The sequence below is a fragment of the Aptenodytes patagonicus genome, chromosome 6 (genome assembly GCF_965638725.1).
Source record: "Aptenodytes patagonicus chromosome 6, bAptPat1.pri.cur, whole genome shotgun sequence".
NCBI lineage: Eukaryota > Metazoa > Chordata > Aves > Sphenisciformes > Spheniscidae > Aptenodytes > Aptenodytes patagonicus.
The window spans coordinates 63,374,470-63,394,572 of NC_134954.1; the positions used below are offsets into that span (position 1 = coordinate 63,374,470).

At 45.8% G+C, this 20,103-nt stretch overlaps 1 protein-coding gene across 4 annotated transcripts in view; it reads right to left on the reverse strand.

The window, feature by feature from the left end:
- SEMA5B (semaphorin 5B) overlaps positions 1 to 20,103 on the reverse strand; it is a 276,934-nt gene that overhangs the window by 206,613 nt on the left and 50,218 nt on the right. The window contains exon 1 of one of the 4 annotated variants that reach the window (XM_076342974.1): positions 1,858 to 1,887. The exons of the other annotated variants lie outside the window; for them this stretch is intronic. The gene's annotated coding sequence lies outside the window, so the exon portion shown is untranslated. Of the gene's footprint in view, positions 1 to 1,857; positions 1,888 to 20,103 lie in introns of those variants that run through there. 4 annotated transcript variants of the gene reach the window in all.

Sequence of the window (20,103 nt, forward strand, 5' to 3'; positions counted from 1 at the left end):
ATAAATGGCACATCACCACATTGAGTATCAGTTTTGTGAAATTCCTGTTAATTTTTCTGCAACTCATAGCAATATGTCCCAAGCTTTCTTGTTTTCCTCCTGCCTTCTCCACTGCGCACTCACTAGGGATGTAGGTTCTCCCTTGACCCACTGCTCTGGAGGGGCTGAGCCTTCTGCTGCTGATGGTATCCCAACTCTGCAGCCCCCAAATGCTGAAATCAGTGTGCAGCAGCCAAAAAGTGCTGGGGACTCATCACTAGACTCATATCGAGAGCAGCATGAAGAGTAGCATCTACTTCTACCTCTCTGCTTGTAGGCATGGGAGCAGCTCTCCCTCGTCTCAAGGGCTAGAAATGAGGGCATTCGACGTAGTCCATCACAGACTGCCTCGGGGTATACGGGACAGACCCAGGAGCTGAACCCAGGAGCTGCAGCTCACAGTCTTTCGTTACCTCATACGCAGTGCCTCCCACTGCCTTGCGCCGTCTCACATTAGGACTACAAGGAGTCCCTTGGGTAAATTCTGCCTGCTCCTGGCTTAGAATACAGATAAATCCAGCAGCCCATCTATTCTGCATTGAAATGCTTCCTCTGCACCTGAAATCAATACAGTTTTCATGCAAATTTTTACTACATGTGCTGCACCAATTCTAAACAGTCATTCAGTCGACACACCTAAATAGCTCTGAAAAGGATATTATGGCTTTTCAGGTCAATGATCTACAATTTTATATCTATCTCCCTAAACACATATTCATAAACAGCACTATTAACATTGTTAAGGTTATTGTGTGAAACTCTTATACCATTTCTAAGTGTATTTTTTGCAAATGATAATTTTATCAGAAACATTAAACAGCAAAAAAATTACTTTTTGCTTCAGCCACTCCTTTTCTGATTAAGATTGACATAACAGAGATTTCAAATGTGCAAGAAATACTCTGTACCACAAATACTTTTCATTGTCCCTGTGTATTGCAGTATATCCCAATTTCAAGAGTCTGCTTTGCTTTAGATAACGTTGCCAAGTTACTAAAAAAAAACCCTCAGCAATGGGCTGTTTGCATCCCAGGGTCATAATAATGTATCCTGGTGACACTGAAACATCAAGATGTAAACAATAAAGAGACAGAAGGATGTTGACCCAAGTGGCTAAGTCTAAAAACCAGCAATTCCAAAGCAATGTGGTATTTAGACCATTGGATATATTATCAGTATAGGTACTTGCAGAACTAGGTGTCAATTGTAGCATTTCTCAGATGAATTTGCAAACTGAGTTCATATGTTGGGCTCACTGCAGAATAGAGACCTCTAACAGATGCAGATTCATATACACTGAAGAGGCTGAAATAATCACTCCTAGCCCCAAGGCAGAGAAATAGGAGAACATTTGTTTTCCATATTTAAATCAACTAATGCTACAGGATAGCTCGTCATTAATACAAACATATATAATAACAGGCAGAGGACAGCACTGAGACAGCCATCTATCCTGGCTGGATGGTTTTGCAGCCTTAAAATACACTGGATACAAATCAAATATGAGCCACCGTTAGCTGCAGCAACATTTTAGGTGATGGACCGATAGTGAGACAAGGTAGATCATGTGTATCTTTTATTGAACTAATATATAAGCTGTTACACATGAGCCTTCAGGCCAAAAAAAGTCTTCTGGGGGCTGGCAGCAGAAAGAACATTTCTGGCCTGAAAGCATCTCACTGTTTCGAGCCAACACAAAGCCTTCACCTCTGTCCATTTTATCTCAAGAACTGAAAATATTTTTTGCAGCCTGTTTGTCACAAACAGTCACAATGACAACTTGCACAAACCCAGCAGGCCCAACAGAAAAGTCCTTACCACTTAAGTGCTCTGTTTGCTTTTTGCGCTGCCTCTATCCATCCAGGATATTTATAGAGCACAGTCACTGGGACGTTCACAGCCCAATCATGGTGACTTGGCAAGTTTCGCAAGAAGCACAGTCACGAAAGGAGCAATTCTCTGTGAAAACACACAAATACTTTCACCTGTCACTAGTACTGGGGTGTCCCTGGAACTAATCATTGCAAATCTCTTGGGATTACAGTGCAACTTAGGGAAGGAAAAATACTGCTGTCAAGGTGTTTCTCACAGACAGCCAAATGGGGATTTGGCCAGGAGTGACTTCCATGTCCCTTTTGATAATGTTCCCATACAAACATAAGGGCCACTTAGCAGTGACTGGAACAAGGTGTTTCCAAACTAAAAGCCCGAAGGGGTGTTGGCTGATTTAATAAAGCCGGACTCTAAACTTAGGGACTGCAGTAACTCAGACTCTGCCTAGACAATCATAGAACCCAAAAAGACAAACAACTTTATTGTTGTTCACATAATATCAAGAAACACATGCAGCACAGAGTTTAAGTGATCTGGCCACCAGGATCAGGAGCTAAACTGTGATCTCTTGCATTTGCAAAACACCTTCTGCACCAACATGGGCTGGATTTTTCAAGTCTCTAGGAAGTACATGAATACCAAAATAGGGTTTTCAGCAGCACCGAGACTGAAGTGGTCAGAAAATCTTTGGAAGCTTTTTTCCTTGAGCCAAAACAATTTGGGAAATCATATCAGTTCTGTTGAGATTGTGTCTGAAAGGGAAAAAAAGGAAGAAAACGGGAAAAGTTCTGAAAATGGGAAAAACAGACATGGAAAACTTTGAGAAGCATAAACTATTTGAAATAAGGTTTTGCTTCAGCATGTTCTGTATTAGGCATCTGAAGATAAACATTTCTTAAAACAAAGCTTTTCTGTGAACCCCAAACAAAGCTTTTTCCCCCCCGCAGAATTTCCTTTCCAGTTTCGAGGTTTTCTGGTTTTGTTCCTACTCAGAATAAGTGCAAACACTAAAATCCTACATAAAACATAGCTTTTGTCCATCCCACAACCTACACCTGAAGCTCAATTCCTCTCTATAGGGACAACATACCCGAGCACTTCACAAAAAAGCTTTGTTCTGCGCCTCTTGGTATTGTTAGGCATTTTAAAATATTTTTTATATTTTATAAAATATTAAAAAAAATATTTTTATATTTTAAATATTTTTTAAAATGTAAACTCAGCTGGTTAGCAAGAAATGAAGCCAGGTAGCCCTGAAGTGTACACCAAACTGCATTTCCAGACAAGTCAGTTAGAAACATAAGGCTATGAATAATCTGAGCACAACTCTCCCAAAAAAAGGAAAAATAATAAAGGCAAAGGGGAGAGAGGAGGAATTCAAACAAGCAGTGTCCCTATGATAACGACAGTGGCGGAGCATCACTGTAGTGTAGCCGGGCTGTGGCAGGTGATAACATTCTTTCCCCAGAGGAACCTTTAGGTTTATGACAAATCAGGGATGATGCTCAACAGCTATTTGATGAGCTCCGCAACAGCTGCTGAGGTCTGCGTGCCACTGCAACACAGCTTGAAATGCACAGTGCTGCAGCATTAACTGGATAATAACTCAGGGCTTGCCAAGCACTGAGTATCACTAACTTTTTCTGATGAGTTATTTGTGTCCATAATCAGCTGTGAAACTCTTTAGGAAAGATGTTCTCTGAAAAGGAGGATTTATCTGAAAAGGAACCCACTGTCATTAATAAAGTTGTCTGGCCTCAAAGCTTCAACAAATCAGACTCAAACCCATGGTGCAGTCTTAAGGCAGCTAAATGTTTTCCCAGTGATGGAAATTTAAGGAGTTTTTAAAAGAGAGAAAAAATGGCAAATAAATGAATCGGTGAACCTTTGTCTATCGGAAAGGATGATTTGCTGGGGGAGCAGAACAACTACCATGCGCCCATCACAGTATGATCAGGGATGAAAAATTTTACATTATTGGAGAGCCATTTTTGACTTGGAAAAAAATCCTAATGGTGCAATCACTTCTTGATTGTAAGACATCATCTGCTCTGAGTAAAGGCTGGCACCAGCTCTCCCAGTGAGCAGGACCCAGGGAACAAATTGCGGCACAGGCAGTTCCAGTTCCTTCAGTCCTGCCAGAGAAAAGCTGTATCCACTTCACTGCAAGAAACATTAAACATCAGGCTGTGTGCAGCCACCCTACAGGGAAAACGAGGAGCAGAACCAAGCTTGTTGTCTGAGATGAGTCAGAGTAGGAAGAAATATTGCGTAGGGCGCAGTGGGGGACTAGACTCTACTCCCCCTTGCACAGGGACAGGTCAGGCCAACCTAGCTCTTCTAGTTTGGCTTTTTTGTGTATTGTACAAGAAAGTCCCTAGCACAGCTCTCAGCCAAAAGACCTCTCCTTTCATTGAGTGATTGCTCTGGCCAGTTATGGGAGCGTCTCTCAGCTGGTGGTGGAGCAGCATCGCAGTTGTCGTCACCATTTCTGGAGCCAGGATGCTCTGCAGCTGCTATGTTCTTGGTGAGCCCGTGAATCACTGCCCACAAAGAGGCGACAAGGGAGGGTATGGCAGGTGAGGGCGATCTGCGGAAGGAAGGCGGGGGCGCACATTCCTGTCTTTGCCTAAATAAATGAAAGATCAGCCCTCAGTCCAGGCTTAGTCATTCACATGTTGCCACGCTGACCAGTCTTTTCCCACCCCACACATGCCAAAGACATCTGCCTTAAAGAATGTAAATTAAATAAGAATCATTGCCTTCTCCTTCATTATACTGATGCCTAGAGCATGAAAAAGGGGGAGAAGACCCCAGCAGAATCTCACTCTGATTTACATCAAATGCCATTTGTCTTTTTCACCGGCTGCCTGAGGAGGACGGAATCCACAGAATGAATATGGGGGGTCTTTATCGTCGCCAGAGGAACAGAAACACAAGAAAAGAGCAGATGGGAGAGGATGAAAAGAGGGAAAGAAAGTATTTCAGAGAAGTGATTTTATAGCTGTTGTTTCCTGGGCATTTCACAGGTTCACACTGAGCATGTATGTTGAGGAAAGACAGGAGGTTTCTACAGCCAACAGCAAAGCCTGTGATTTTCTTCCAGAGGTTTCTACTGCTCCACAGCCGAGTCCCGTGCACTGCCCTGTAACAGCCTTTTAGGCACAATGACGTCAAGACTCTCCTTTTAACAGCACTGATTTTGCCAGCATTAGAGAAAAAGGACTCATTTTAATGGATCTCAGCATGTTTGACATGCCTAGTCTTTTACTGAGCGTAGGGACAGAGCCCACACAGACCTCAAAGACAAAGGCAGGGCATCCCCTGTTGACTCCTGCTCATACAGTTGTATGAGTTCATGTACTCATATAGTTGTGTGAGTTCACTGTATACAGTGAACAACTGCAAGGAGCCTGTTGGTGCAGAAGACCCCCCAGCAGGAGCTACAATGCTGAGAAGAGCTGTATTAGCCATATTCTCCATGGACAACCTGATAATGACTGCACAGAGCACAAACTCCTCTTACTCTCCTCACGTGACACCCCGGACATGCCATGCTGAGCTCACATGGAGAAGGCAGCAATCAAGCAGAACAAAACAACATCCAGCCTGGTTGTATTGTCTCCCCAAGCAGTCTCAAGTGGTAATCAGGCCTTTTATTCCCTTGTGCATGATGACCGATCAGGAGAAACCATCATTTTCAACTCTCAATTTTATCCCAAGTCTTGCACTGGCTGGTCATTTCTTTAAAGTGCTAGTTCCTGTAGTTACACAAAAATCAGTGTTGTTCCCAGTTCCGAAGGAAATGAGACCCAACGTGCAGTCTGACTGTCTCTTCTTCCTAATAATTTGGGAACTCACAGACTAGTTTTAATCCAGACCAGAGAAAAGTGGAGGTTTCCGGGATAAGTAAGTTCTTACAAACTTCATGAACACAAGCTCTGGAGAGGACATAGATCTAGCAGCTCCAGGAAAGGCTGAAATGTGAACTCGTGCTTTGTTAAACTAAACCACATCGGAAATAGCCTTATAGATGAGACCTAACTACATTCATCAGGGTTCACAACCAACCACAAAACACAAATGTGCAGGAAACCAGGCTTAACTTCTTCCAGTATTCATTTGGAACTAAAGATGGAGACAGAAGACTGAAAATCTGAACAATAAAAGATTAGCCTCCATCTCCATAAAATATGTAAGTCAAAACAAAAAGAACTTCTAGTCACTTTTCCAGTTTTCAGGCTCTGTAAGACAAATCAAACCTCTCCAGGCCTGATCTCACAAGGTCTGAAAACCAGTCTGGCAATATGACACTTGGTTCAATGTCTGCAGCTTAACTGTAATTAAAACGTGAGACATAAGAGTCCAAACCAGGGCAGACACAGCTCTGCCTAGGCTACAGAAAGCAAAGCCAAAAAAACCAAATCAGCCAATTTAATTGCAGAGAAACTCCCCTCCCCTAACATAAGGTTTAAAAAGCATTTGTTTCTAAGGATCGTTAAATTAATAATCATGAAAAACAATTATTTTTCCAAAAGCTCTTTTACTTCTCATCATTAATTCAGCTTCCCTGAACTGCTGAAGAGATGTGGATGGGAATGGCGAACCTCACGTGTCCTACATGTGCCACATCAAGATGGTGCTATTGTAGAGCACTACAGCACCCTCCGTCCCCTCATTAAATCTGCCTCGGGGACAAATCCATCCCATACTGTTGGGATTCAGCCAGAACCACCGCTGCAGACCACAACAGTGATAACACTGGCATTTCTGGTACTGTGTTAACTAACATGGTTTAAGACTGGTATTTCAGGCTTCCTGAGCAGATCTATCATTTGGCTCCCATTTACGCCGTCACTGATGGAGGGGGCACCCGCAGGGAATTAGAGCTCTGAAAATATCTCCATGCAGACAGGGCCAGCGAGGCCTCCTCCTCATGGTGATTTACTTCACTGCAGCAGTGAAAATTCCTGTCTGGAACCAAGTGCCTGACTGCAAACTTACCACAGCTCCAGGGCTAGCAGAGTCAAAAGGTCACAGTATTTATTTGTTGCTCTTCCAAGATCACTTTCCCATGAACTTGATGATTTCTCAAATGCCTTCTATTGCACAGAAGACTGTGATTAATCTCAGTCTTGGTTCAGTTTGGGACCAGCAGTGTTTTCTTCGAAAAACTCATTCTTAAACTCACTCCTCAGATTCTTAGCAGTTTTAAAAGTGAACAATTAGTTTTAAACTAAAATATATAAAGGTCTTCTTTTTCTAAGCAAGTATAATGACGGCAGAAAATAAATTACTCTAGTTCTTAATGTAATACTTTGCCCAGCAGAGGAAGAATTCCACGCTCAGGATCTTCAGCCGCTCTCTTTTTCCCCTCTCTCTGTTACGACATGGAAGAAGAAGTCAGTTCTGCTCTCAGCCCTGCTACCCACCTTTTGTGCTGTTGCAATGTAGAACTTGAATTTCATGTGTGTTTTCTCAGCTAATGAAAGCGCTTCTCTCTGTCTCTGAAGTATGGTATTATTTAATTTTTATATAATATAATAGAACATGGTGATTTTATACAGTGTCTCATAACTTTCTCTTCTTTATAAAGCTGCAGTTCCTGGAGCCATGTTGTTACATGAAATTCTCATTACACCAAAAAAAAAAAAGCTTTTAGTGCTCAGGGTAAGAAAGAGGAGATTGCAAAGGTGAATACTATAGGTTCAAAAACCAGATGAGCCCTAGCTAATCATGTTACAGCAGTTTAAGGCATCACCATCCCCAGATGTCTGCCTCAACCATTTGCCAGAGGTTACCACTGCTTGAAGCAATGGGCAGAGTAGAACATGTGTCTGCAGTTAAACACAACAGCTTACAGGCAGAGAGCTCAGTTCATGCCCATCATCCTCACTGGTTTGAGGTAAAAGATGGTTTTGCACAGAGGCTGGAGGCAACACAGGCTTATCTGCCCCTCTGCCTAGTCTGCTGTGAAACAGGGGCCCCGACAGATGGGGCAGGGCAGACAGCTGGGGCCACGTCTCTGGCCCCAGGTTCATCAGCCCTCATTTTGGACCCCAGCATTTCAAGCAGGCTGTTTTGGAAGCAGTAATGCTAAGACTGCCATGGGATCCAGGTCAGGTGTCCCTCTCCACCTGGCCACCCCTGTATCCCCAATTCTCTTATGTCCCCTGTAATCCCACCCTGGCCTTCCAATGTCCCTCTTCCAAATCTCCTGACATCCCCACATGACAAAATCTCTCCCACAACCCCAGCCAGGACCCTCACTTCCTCCCCATATACCCTCACTAGCGGGGACGTTTGCCGAGCTGAATGCTGCCCATCCGCCATGCTGACAGTCCAGCCAGCAGTCAGCCACTGCAGGCCTAAGGTGACCGCTTCTCCATGGAGGCATTGATTTAGCTGTCTGTCCTCCACCCATCTATAGTATCCTCATTTGCCAGTGGCAGTAATGCTTTTTGTCCCTTTTCATGGGAATATCTGCGCATCAGGAACCCCCGACAGAAATGATGCAGCGTGTCTCCAATTGCTCTGCAAAAGGAGCAAGGGGATACAGATGTTTGCTACACATAACCTAGCCACAGTTTAAACTCACGACCTTTGTGTTCTACTCCCTCCAAATACAACACTTAACATCTAGTCCTGAGATTGCCTTTCCACCCCAAATGCTCATCAAAATTAATAAGGCATGAGGTCTTATATACTAAAATGGGCACATTCCCGGTGGGAAAACAGCCGTCCCAGAAGTCTCAAGCCTGGCAGGAAACTCTGGCTTTCCAAGAGCCTGGAGTTATGTGGGACAAGCTAAATGATGCTACTCAGCAACTGTTTCCCAGAGAAATACAGTGAGGGCCATGACAAGGCCAACAAAGACTAAAAATATCCCAGAGTTTAGCCCACGCTCTACATACTGTTTCATTTAACGTGCCATAATTAAGGCTTTTTGTACACACAGAACGACGTATGAAGTGCAACACCATCACACAACCAGGAACAGCGATGCCTAAGAGACAGAAAGACAAGGAGATAGCAGGGCTCTTCAGTGCGGAAGACAGACCGGAGTTGCAGGGATAAGAGCAAATAAAGAGGAATACCTCCGAAAGAAAAGGTCTGCTCAAGGGGTGATGGGAAGCTGGAGTAAAAATTCATCTGTTTAGCTGGATCCCAGCAATTTGGTGAATGTAGCTGCCTTCAACATTTAAATTTCTCTCTGAGTTATGTCTACAAATTGTACTTATTTGAGACTGCAAAGCATCTGTTTGAAGCAAGCTCTAATTTGAGACATTTTTCCCTTTGATAAGATGATGGCGTCAAATTCCAAAGTGCTAAAAACCAGACAAAAATCAAGAGCTGAGATGCTGCAAGATTTGATATTTTTCAAGTAGCAGCAAGCTGGTCTGACACTCTCATGGATCCCAGTGTGCTGTTACTACGTGAAGCTCTAATGCCATTGATAATAGTTGAAGGGTGGCAGTTATGTTTCAGGAGCCAAAAATTAAAAAAACCCTTGAAGTACTTTTAAACAAACATTATTGAAACCTATCCTTTTGGTCCTTGAATTCCCATCGGGTAGACACCATACCCTTCATGTAACCCCTGGCTGCGGATTAATGAAACTTGGCAAAGGGTAGCAAAGCCATGCCAAAGGCAGCACAAAATCCCAAGTTTCTACAAATCCCAGAGGTGAAAATGCACAGACAACAGCAGCACCCCCCAATCGTTTCCTGACTTCACTTAGCCACAAGTTTGAGATAAGAGCGCTCAAATAGGCTATACTTTTCCCTCTGTGCTCCTGACAATGGCTCCACATTCAAAGCAATCACAGCCATCTCCTGTGTACAATTACTGGCCTTTTACAGTCTCACCTTGTCTAACTTCCCACTATGGACCACAGCTCTAGTCAGACACTACGTGCATTTGCAGTAACTTTTCATGTAGTTGCCTGGATCTCTGGCTCCTGTAGGAAACCTGCTGTCTGCAAAGTTAACAGGCATGAAAACATTGGATACAATCCTCACGTAAGCTAAAACTGAGCTTTTTGGATCATTAGTGTTCATAGCACCTAATCATGCTACTGCTAGAATAACTAACCCTTTATGTTCTGCAGGTACTGGCTTGAGCTGTGAAAGCTGAACATCCAGACTTGCTGGGTGTTCGTGTTCTACATCACATCTCAGTTTTTGTGCTTTGTTTCATTTATGATTAAAAAGTAATAATCCACATGCCATGCGATTAGAGAATCTGTGCTCTGGATGGCTCCCAAACCAAAGCAGCGTCCCTCCCAGGGTCCAGACACCCCTCAGCAGCAAGATTCAAAAGACAATATACAGCAAGCAGCAGCATCCTGGCTTCTTGCCTACAAACCAGCAGCTTAGGATCACTGGCACACAGACAGGTCAGAGCAACACACCACAGCAATGATCAGAAATATCCAAGGTGACCTTAAACAGGCTAGCCCAGGTCCCATGTCTCTCCCGGAACAAGAAGGAATACTTGTTCAGCCACAGCACTACAGCGCTCGAGATAGATACCCCCAACATACCCTATGCAGCAGAAAGGCAAGCCAGTGTCAGGGAGGGAGCATAACATGCTGCCCGCAGCCAAGGGCAGAGCTAGTCCTGGTTTGCTGCTGCACTGTGGCGGTGTTTCCAGAGAGGCAAAGCCCAGGAAAGCACAGTCATGCCTCGTCACCTGGCCAGTCAGGGACATCAAGATGGGTTTGCACACACCATGACAAATGAGTCCTAAAAATGATCTACATGGATTTCCCACCCAGTGCAAAGCCACTATGCTTCCTATCAACACTGGGGTGTGAGGGGAAACAGCTTGCTGACTACCTTACAGCAATTTACTTTTACACTGTTTGGCTGTTTTCAAACAGACAGACTTTCAAGCAGGAATCTTGAATGCAAGTAATAATTGATTTTTTTATCAGCTAAAAGGGACATTTCACAAAATGCATCCTATGAGTCATGTATCATAATATGTACCATGTATCATAATAAACCCATGCTTCTCCCAAACCCATGCCTCAGTCCTACTGCTCTTCCTGCATCAAAGTTTGTTAGCTGTCCATGCCTGGTGGCAATTCCCATTGCATGTGGTAGAGGGTAGGTGGTGTACATGCACCAGGGCACCAGAACACCTGTCAAAGACCTTCCAAGAACATGCCTGGAGGCACCAGTGCAAAAATCCCAATCTCAGTTCTGCTTTAGATTTCCTCCTGTGACCCTGGTTAAGTGACTGTGCCAGCTTTCCTATCTGTGCAAAACCCCAGTCTCTGGGGCTCTTGTGAAGATCAGCTTCTGTAAGGCTCTTAGGAGAAGAAAAATAAAGTATTATTTCCCTTGTGGTTGCACAGCTGTCCTTGTGGAAGAGTCCTGGGCTTCTGAACGAAATGCAACCGATGGCTTCTGCAGCACTGCAACCATGTTCTACAGAAGGGACCCGAAAAATATATTTAAGAATCATAGAATCATAGAATCATTGAGGTTGGAAAAGACCTCTAAGATCATCGAGTCCAACCGTCAACCCAACACCACCACCCACTAAACCATGTCACTAAGTGCCTCATCTACTCGTCTTTTAAATACCTCCAGGGATGGTGACTCAACCACTTCCCTGGGCAGCCTGTTCCAATATTTAACCACTCTTTCAGTAAAGAAATTTTTCCTTACATCCAATCTAAACCTCCCCTGGCGCAACTTGAGGCCATTTCCTCTCGTCCTATCGCTTGTTACTTGGGAGAAGAGACCGACACCCACCTCGCTACAACCTCCTGTCAGGTAGTTGTAGAGAGCGAGAAGGTCTCCCCTGAGCCTCCTCTTCTCCAGGCTAAACAACCCCAGTTCCCTCAGCCGCTCCTCATAAGACTTGTTCTCCAGACCCCTCACCAGCCTCGTTGCCCTTCTCTGGACACGCTCCAGCACCTCGACGTCCTTCTTGTAGTGAGGGGCCCAAAACTGAACACAGTATTCGAGGTGCAGCCTCACCAGTGCCGAGTACAGGGGCACGATCACTTCCCTACTCCTGCTGGCCACACTATTTCTGATACAGGCCAGGATGCCATTGGCCTTCTTGGCCACCTGGGCACCGGCTCATGTTCAGCCGGCTGTCAACCAGCACTCCCAGGTCCTTTTCCGACAGGCAGCTTTCCAGCCACTCTTCCCCAAGCCTGTAGCGCTGCATGGGGTTGTTGTGGCCGAAGTGCAGGACCCGGCACTTGGCCTTGTTGAACCTCATACAATTGGTCTGGGCCCATCAAGAAGAATGAAGGGCTTCTGGGAATATTTTTTCACCAGCACCTAGAATGCTGCTGCTGGGAGCTTGTGCTCTGCTCAGCTTTACAGTATGATTTATAAAGACTCCAAACTCCATTTTGCTGTATAAAAGAGTGAGACTGGGAAACCAAAAAAACAAGACCGAGAAGTCAAAATGCAGAGAGAAAATATCAGACAGGGACTATAAATGAAATGTAAAGTTTTAAGTGTCTAGGGAGGATAGGGCAAGAGGGGAAGTAATATTCCAGCTATGAAAACCAGAGAAAGCCAGGGGATAAGAAATGCTTATATATCAGTAAGCAAGCAGTAGCTCCTCTGGGATGAGGTCTGAAAGAATTAATTCAATGGTGAAGTGGGGAAAAGGTAATGAAGAAAGAGCTGGTATGGCATTTACAGACTGCTCAGAAAAGTCATGGTGGAAGTGCTAATGGAGTGTACATTGTTAATTACTGCTGAGCCCACCACCACGCCAAGGTGTAGGATCACAGAGCCTGAGCAGATGGGTTTGTTGACCATCCCATCACAAGCCATGGGTGGAGAGCAGAAAATCCAGGGGGCTCATAGGGCAGGTGGTAAAAAAGGCTCTTGGGCTGGGTGATGGGGAGAGAAAGAAGGATGTGTAAGCTGCTCAGAGAAGGTGATGAGATGCCAAGCCTCTTCTCCCCATGGAGCTACACACTGTCCTTGCCATGACGGCTCCATGTGCCACCAATGCCCTAGGCTAAAAAGTAACAGTGCAGATCCAGGTGTCATGTCCAGCACCAGTGACACAGACCCACAGTTTCTCGGTTGTCTCATGTTCAGCACATGGGTATAGTAGGAAGCTGGCCATGCAGTACCCCACAGACCGAGCTCCAAGCAGCCAGACTTCTGGAAACACTGATCATTCAGATGGCGGGATAACAATATATGGCACTGATGGAATACCTGTGATTACCAAAGCACTTTGTAAGTATGAACGTAACCTCTCTCTGTCACTAGGAGACAAATTAATATTTGTCCTCATTATACGGGAAGGAACTGAGGCACAGAAAGGTTATGTGATTTGTTCTACGCAGCAAAAGTGAACAGCAGAGCAAGGAAGATGATGACTGACAGACAGTTAGCCACTGATTTTCCTCCACACTCCCTGTTTTTCCTCTGCTATTGGTTTTGCCAGACTGCAATGCACTCGTACTGGCAGCTATGGGGAGAAAGTACAACACACAAAGTTGGGACCGGGCATTCATATTGGTAATAAGTCTATCCACCACTGTGATAGCAAACTGTAGCTGCTGAGAGGCAAAAGCTTTTGACAAAATACTACACATTTCAGAGCCAATGTCGGATATTAGAAGCTAGAACAAGACATTCACACAGGACAGCTTATCACACACACAGACCCCACACAGCAGCAGGTTTCGGCCAGTGTCAGACCCAGCAGTTACACAGCCCGGGTAGGAATCCCAGAGGAGGCTGCTTTACCAAAATTCCCACCGAAATCAGAAAAGAGACAGAAATGCAGAGTGGACTTGTTACTAGCTGATACATATGAAGAGGCAACTTGAGACAACTCAGTTCCTGGCTGACATATCCTGCTTAGGGGCCATTTTCAAACCAGCAAGAAAAAGAGAATAAAAATATTTCCTCCATGGATCTCGACTTCTCTCCCTTCCTGTAATACTTTCGTTGTGCTTGCCAGATTGGAAACTGCTTCTGGCCAAAATGTCCCCGCCAGGAACAGAACAGAAAATGAACTGTCTGCTAATAGATATCACCTAATAACAGGGAAAGGAGTTATTTCACTTACAGTCCATGCTGATATCTCTGAAGGACCTGGAGAACAATGAATTCAGAAGGTGAATTCACAAACCCTAAGTACTGGTTTGAACTTCTGACATCTCCTTCACTGCTTAGCATTAGCCTCACTGCTGGCTAACACTGGGTACCCCATTCACCTTGGCCTTGCACCCTATGAATTCACTAAGCCTGTGATGCCCACCAGCAGCTTTTTAGCTGCACACTCGTAACTAGTTCAAATGCAGCCCCCCATGCTGAGCTGGTTACGTTCCCAGCAGTGCAGCAGGTATAGGCTTAAGTTACTGCTGTAGGGGAAGTGACCTGATGAAGGTCATTCATTAACTTCTCACCGTTAAACCCCATTGCATGCCCAGTCCAGCCTCATCTTGCAGCAGAACAGTCGCTCCTTTGCAGAGCTTGTCTCTTCTCCCATCTCTGAATTAGGCTCAGTTCCCCCTCCAGCTCCCCAAGGGATGCTGTATGTATTTGATGGCCTTCAGCCACACGGAGTTTAGACTGCCCAGAACTTGTAGGGTCAGGAATCTTGGCCATCTCTACGTTCAGCTAATGAAAAGGAAAGGAGCAATGCTAGATCTGGAGACAGCTGCGCAGCTCTGGAAGGGAACTGCACAGAAGCACAGCTGCTCCTTCCCCACGTGACAGTGGCAGCAGGCAGGGACCTGCAGCCCCCTCAGGCTGCCCACAAATCCCTGCCCACTTTGATCCGCTCACACCTCATACCGTTTTTGTATCGGTATAACTAACTGCAGAAAGCAAGCAGCAAAAGAGGATCCCACCCCAAGAGATAATAAAGCTTTTTAATGAAAAAAAGCTGCAAAAATGTTGGGGTGCATACTAGGGGACACACAGGTGGCTACTATTTTAAAAGTCAGCATTTGCAAACTCAACGCTGCTGATCTTATTTTGTTGCTGTTTCTCCTCTTCCCCTCTGCACATGGTGAATTCCGAATTGGAAATATGCACCACACTTGCTGGGAGAGCCTGACAACCTATGAAACCAGTTCAATTCCCAAGAAACAGCAGTTTTGTAATCATTTGTGCGAGTCAGGTAGAGGCTTACAGTGCTGGACAGGAGGAACTCCCACAGCACCTGAGAAGCAAAAATGATTCAACCCTCGTGTCTAGAGCGAGCTCCAGAAAATTCACACAAATTTCCCCTGCTGAAAACCAGACCCCATTGCGGGGCTCCAGCAGGGCAGCTGCTCCAGCCTCCAGCCCTCCCCATGGTCACCCACAAAAGGGGTGGAAACCTCAGAGAAATACCAGTGGGCCAGCTCAGGGTGTGGAGGCAGCCCCATGAAAATCGGTGGGGAAGGAGCTCTGCAGCTGCCAGTGGGGTTTTGCTAGCCACACTCCCCAGGGCAGGGGGAGAGGCTGTGGGAAGCCCAAGCCTGAGGGCCAGATGGGGAGAAAAGGAAAGGTCCCCAATGGTTAATGTGTCTCCAAGCAGGGCAAAATCCACCTCCCTCCACGGGGTAAAGGTGAAATGTGGCTCCACACGGCTCCATGCAGCCCTGCGCGGTGGTGAGAACACTGCCTCAGCACGGACACTTCTACTGCTCCTCCGAGCATATGAAAACTATTGCACCTTATCGGCTCTCCTCTGCTGGAAACCTCCCGCAATCCCATGCTGGGGGCTTAGGAAGAGGTCAGGGAAGGAGAGTTTTACACTCTGAATCATTCCCAGACAAATCGTTTCCTTATTATACATGGCAGCCTCCCACGGACGGATTGCCAGAGGGCTCTCTGAAATTGTATTAGGTGCCTTTCCCTCGCTCCTCTTTATCCCCCCTGTCATCCCTCTCTCACTTGAAACAGTATAGCTTACAGTCCCACCGGAGAGGGTCCGGGGGGTCACAAGCACTCAAACAGTCCAAGGGGCCCAGAGGAAGGGAGCGGCACGGCACGAGGGCCTGGTGTAAATCGCTCCAGGCTCAGCAACTCCCACCCTGCTCTCCGCATGGGGCGGCCGTTGCACTCCCAGCTCGCACTCCCAGCCCTTTGCGGGACTTGCAGCCAGATGTCAGGAGCCGCTGAGCCTGGCGGCAGAGCTGCTCTCCGGGCCCACGAGGCCATTGCTCTGGCACACTGCCGACCATGCCTGCAGGTTAGATGTGCGCACTCCTACCACATCCACCCGCGCTCTGGGCTTGCTGGATGCAAACCAGGAGCCACAGAACTGTTTTTGCAGAGAGCATCAAAGAGGAGTTAATAAGCCCTGAGGAGGCGCTTAGCTCCGCGCCATGCCAAGGCTCCGGTTACAGCCTCCAGGCTGGAGCTGACTTGCACCCAGCCAGCCAGGAGCGCAGAGGGATGGGGGTAATTTCCCCCACCAAACCGCACCGGCTTGTGTGGGGGATGACTTCTGCTGGGAGGTGCAGGGCTTCGTGCTGGAAGGGCTGCATGCCTGTGCCTCCCGTGCTGCGGCTGCTGGCTGCTTGCAAGAGGAGGGCGGGTGATGAAGGAGCACGAGCTGCGGCTGCAAGCCCCTCCGTGAGGCCTGGGGAGATTACAAGACACTGAAACTTCACATGGGCGGTTTCTGATGTCAGCAGAGGACCTTGATGGAATTACAGCAGCATTATTGTGCACAGCTGGGGGTAAATGATTCTTTATGTAACTTTTATTTAACATAGTAACTTCCCTTGTAAATCATGCTGCTCGGGCCCCAGTTGCTGCAGGGACGTTGCCGATCGAGGCTGTGACAGAAGTAATACCAGATCTGAATCAAACACACAAACCCTTCCAAGGTTCCTCAAATCGCGCTCAAGGGCTTTTCAGCATGTGCTTGGGCCACTTCTGGTTTGTTACTCAGATGTAGCGACTCCCCTGCAGAAGACGGGCTGGGGCTGTCACACAGCAGTCCAAGGTTTCCATTTACTCCTGCAGAACTGCATAGCGGTTCTCATGGTGCCTCTCCACTTAAATGCCTCGGAGCCACAAGAATCATTAGAGTATCAGGGAAAACAAATCTTCTCTACACACTCACAATTTCCTAAAAATTGTATCATCAAACCTGGCTACTGGCCATCTCTCCATGTTGTTGTTTGTTTCCTCCTACCCTCTGTGCTCTGCTTTACCTTGCTGGGGAGCAGCCGCCCGGTAGAGCTTTCTTCTGTTTCAGAAGTATTCAGCAGCAAATTACTGACAGCACCACGATGTCATAACAGGTACAGCAACATGTAAGGGTGACCTAGCATCACTGGACCGTTTAAAATTCAGCCACAGCAGGACATAGGGATTTGTGACAAACTATTTCAGGTTCCAGCTTAGGGTGACTTGTCTCCTTAAGGACCCACAGCCTCTTGGTGTGGTATCCAGCATGAGGCTGAACTCAAACGGTGATTGTCCTACAGACATAAATCCCATCTTAGCCTCTAGGTTCCTCCGAACCTTACTAGAGGTGCTGTGAACCTCAGGTAAGTAAAGCAAGTCCCAGGTCTGGGAAATGAAACAAGAACTGCAAGTGGAATTTTACTGCTTTGAAACGACTCTGGTATCTGGACCCACAGGAATTTGCACGGCACACACGTAGTTTCTCCTATCAGCAGAGCACCTCATTATCCCTCGTGGCTGACACGGCACTGCAACGTCACTGTGCAGAGTACTGTCTCCAGCACACATCAGCACAGAAACATTTAGCACAGCTGTGAGAGCTCTCCTAAGCGTGAGTGCCCCACTCCTGCAGGCACCCACAAGGCACAGCCCCACTCCCAAACTTGGCAAGCACCAGCCCTCCACCCTCCAATTCCATTTGCCCCAGGCCTGAATCAGCTCAGGGTGGCCTGGGTTATTGTTCTATTTTTCCTACAGCCCATGGAGTCCCACTGTCCAGTTACTGCATTACACAAAAGAAAAGGAGACCGCAATTGCCCTCAACAGCACATAACACTAGACAAGAAAGGAAAAGGCTGGGGGAGGATTATCCTACAACTGCAGTACTGAAAGGACATGGAGATTAACCGACTTGCTCAGGGTTACACAAGCAGTCTGTGGCAGAGGCAAGAATTAAACCAAAATCCTCCAAGTCCCATGCTAGTGCCTTTACTACAGGCCTGTCCTTTCTGCCTGCGAAGGAGCGTCTTCGCCTTTCAAGGGCAAAGCAGGGAAAATGGCAATGCTGCTTTGTTTCCTTCCTGCAGCATCAAGCAGAAAATGAGTTACAGCATAGCCAGGTGGGACTGAAGACAGAGGACTTGGAGCAGCAGTGTCAAGTGGGTAATCTTTTTTGGCAATTAATGAAGATGTGCAACAACCAGAGACCTCCTTTCCCCCAGTTGCGAGCTGCTTCCACCTCCTGAACTGTTTGGATCACTTCCCCACTCCCTCCCCGCAGTGTATTTGGCAGAGTTACGGAGAGGTGGACACTTGGGCTAGCAGAGCTGATTTACCTTCACTTGCTTTGCTTCTCACCAATGCCTGCATCACCACAGAACATCTGCTTCATGTTTTATAGCAGCTTTAATTGGGAGCAATGCTGAATGCTCAGTAACCGGCTCTTTCTTTGGGTACCACGGTCAGGCTCCAACACTATTTTTTATTCCTAATTGGACAACTCTGCCAGGGCAAATCCAATAGCACAACCAAAGCAAGTAACTGCTGAGACTCTGCATGTGTTTTGAGAGAGAGTCCCCATGCAATCCTTACCTCTCAGTTTCCTCCTTGAGCAGTGGGACAAAAAGGAGAAGATGCATTTGACCTTCCTAAATTGGGAGGCTATGATGATTTGTGACTACATCTCTCCTCCAGCAGAATGAACCAACCTTATTCTTAAAATCAGACTTGAAATATCAAATAAAGAAAATCAAGTCATAAAATCAGAGCAGAGACTGACCTATGCATCCCTGAGTAACTTTTGTCAGGGCCAGATATTTCAGATGACGACCACTCTCTCTGCTGACAGAATTAAGCTGCCACATCTCGACATTTCTCAAGTGTAAACACCACATTAGAACCACATGAACAAGCCTAGTCTAATAGTCTAGAAATAAAACAAAGCTTCTCTGATTTCTGTTTTGATTTTCATCCTGAAACAAAGCTTCTGAAAGACCAGTGCAGGCTCAGCATAGGGCGACCATAAAGTCCATTTTCAGAATCCTGAAAGTCCTGATAATAAAAATAAATAAGCCAATTTTTCTGTGAAGTGGTAAAGAACAATACTTGACTAAAGAAACAAAGAAATTGGCATCCTGCATTCTCCGCCCAGCCTCACACTGTCTTTATACAGAAAACAGACTGTTTCCAAGCAAAACCACCTGCCACAACAGCCCTGCTTTGCGCTTTAAAAAATTTCTGCCTCAGTCCCAGCCTCCTTATGCACTTTGGTGGAAATCCTATACTGCTTATCATATAGGCTGAACTTGAAACCAAGCAAGTTTTCAAACTTTGTTTTGAGATACCAGCTTCATACAATACCAGGGTTCCAGGTATTGTACCAGGCCCCTCCAAGTGTAAGCCAGCCAGATCTAAGACTGGTTATCACCCTTTATACGAGCCCAAGCACAGCAGAAACAATGAGCTTTGGTTTAAAAACAGGGAAACGATCATGGCAGTGAAAATCTGAAATGCCATCAGAGTAATCAGTGCAGTTTTTCATATGTCACTATGTTATTAAATCACAGTTTGGTGTACAGGAGATGGGTTGAGGACCGAGTCTAGTTCCAGTCCTAACATTCTTTCTTTGGACTGAATTCAGCCTTCATTTAAGGAGCTGCAGTTTTAATGATTTACATCCAAGTACGCCAAGTCTCTGGTTTTTTATGTGGCTTGAGGCATATGTTAAATAGGATCATAATATTTACTTACCTCACCAAAGTGGTGGGAGACTTTGGGTGCACTGACTTGCATTTTAATGTGATACAAAAAGATACTGTCTGAAGTAGTTTCAGGCACTATCTTAAACCCCCCCACTCAGCTTTTAAGGCTCTAAAAATCACATATTTTTGTGATGTTTTCTCTCTTTTTTTCTGCGCAAAAAGGTAATAAACAAAAGGTAAAAGCATTAGAATCCTAACAGCCCCAATTTCCAGTACTGCAAATTCACAGCAGAAGCAGGCTGGAAGGAAGGTAGCTGATTTCTTTTTCTTGTTCTTTTGTGATTTGAGCCAGTTAATAAAGAAAAAAGGAATTAAAACTTCATCAGTCACAG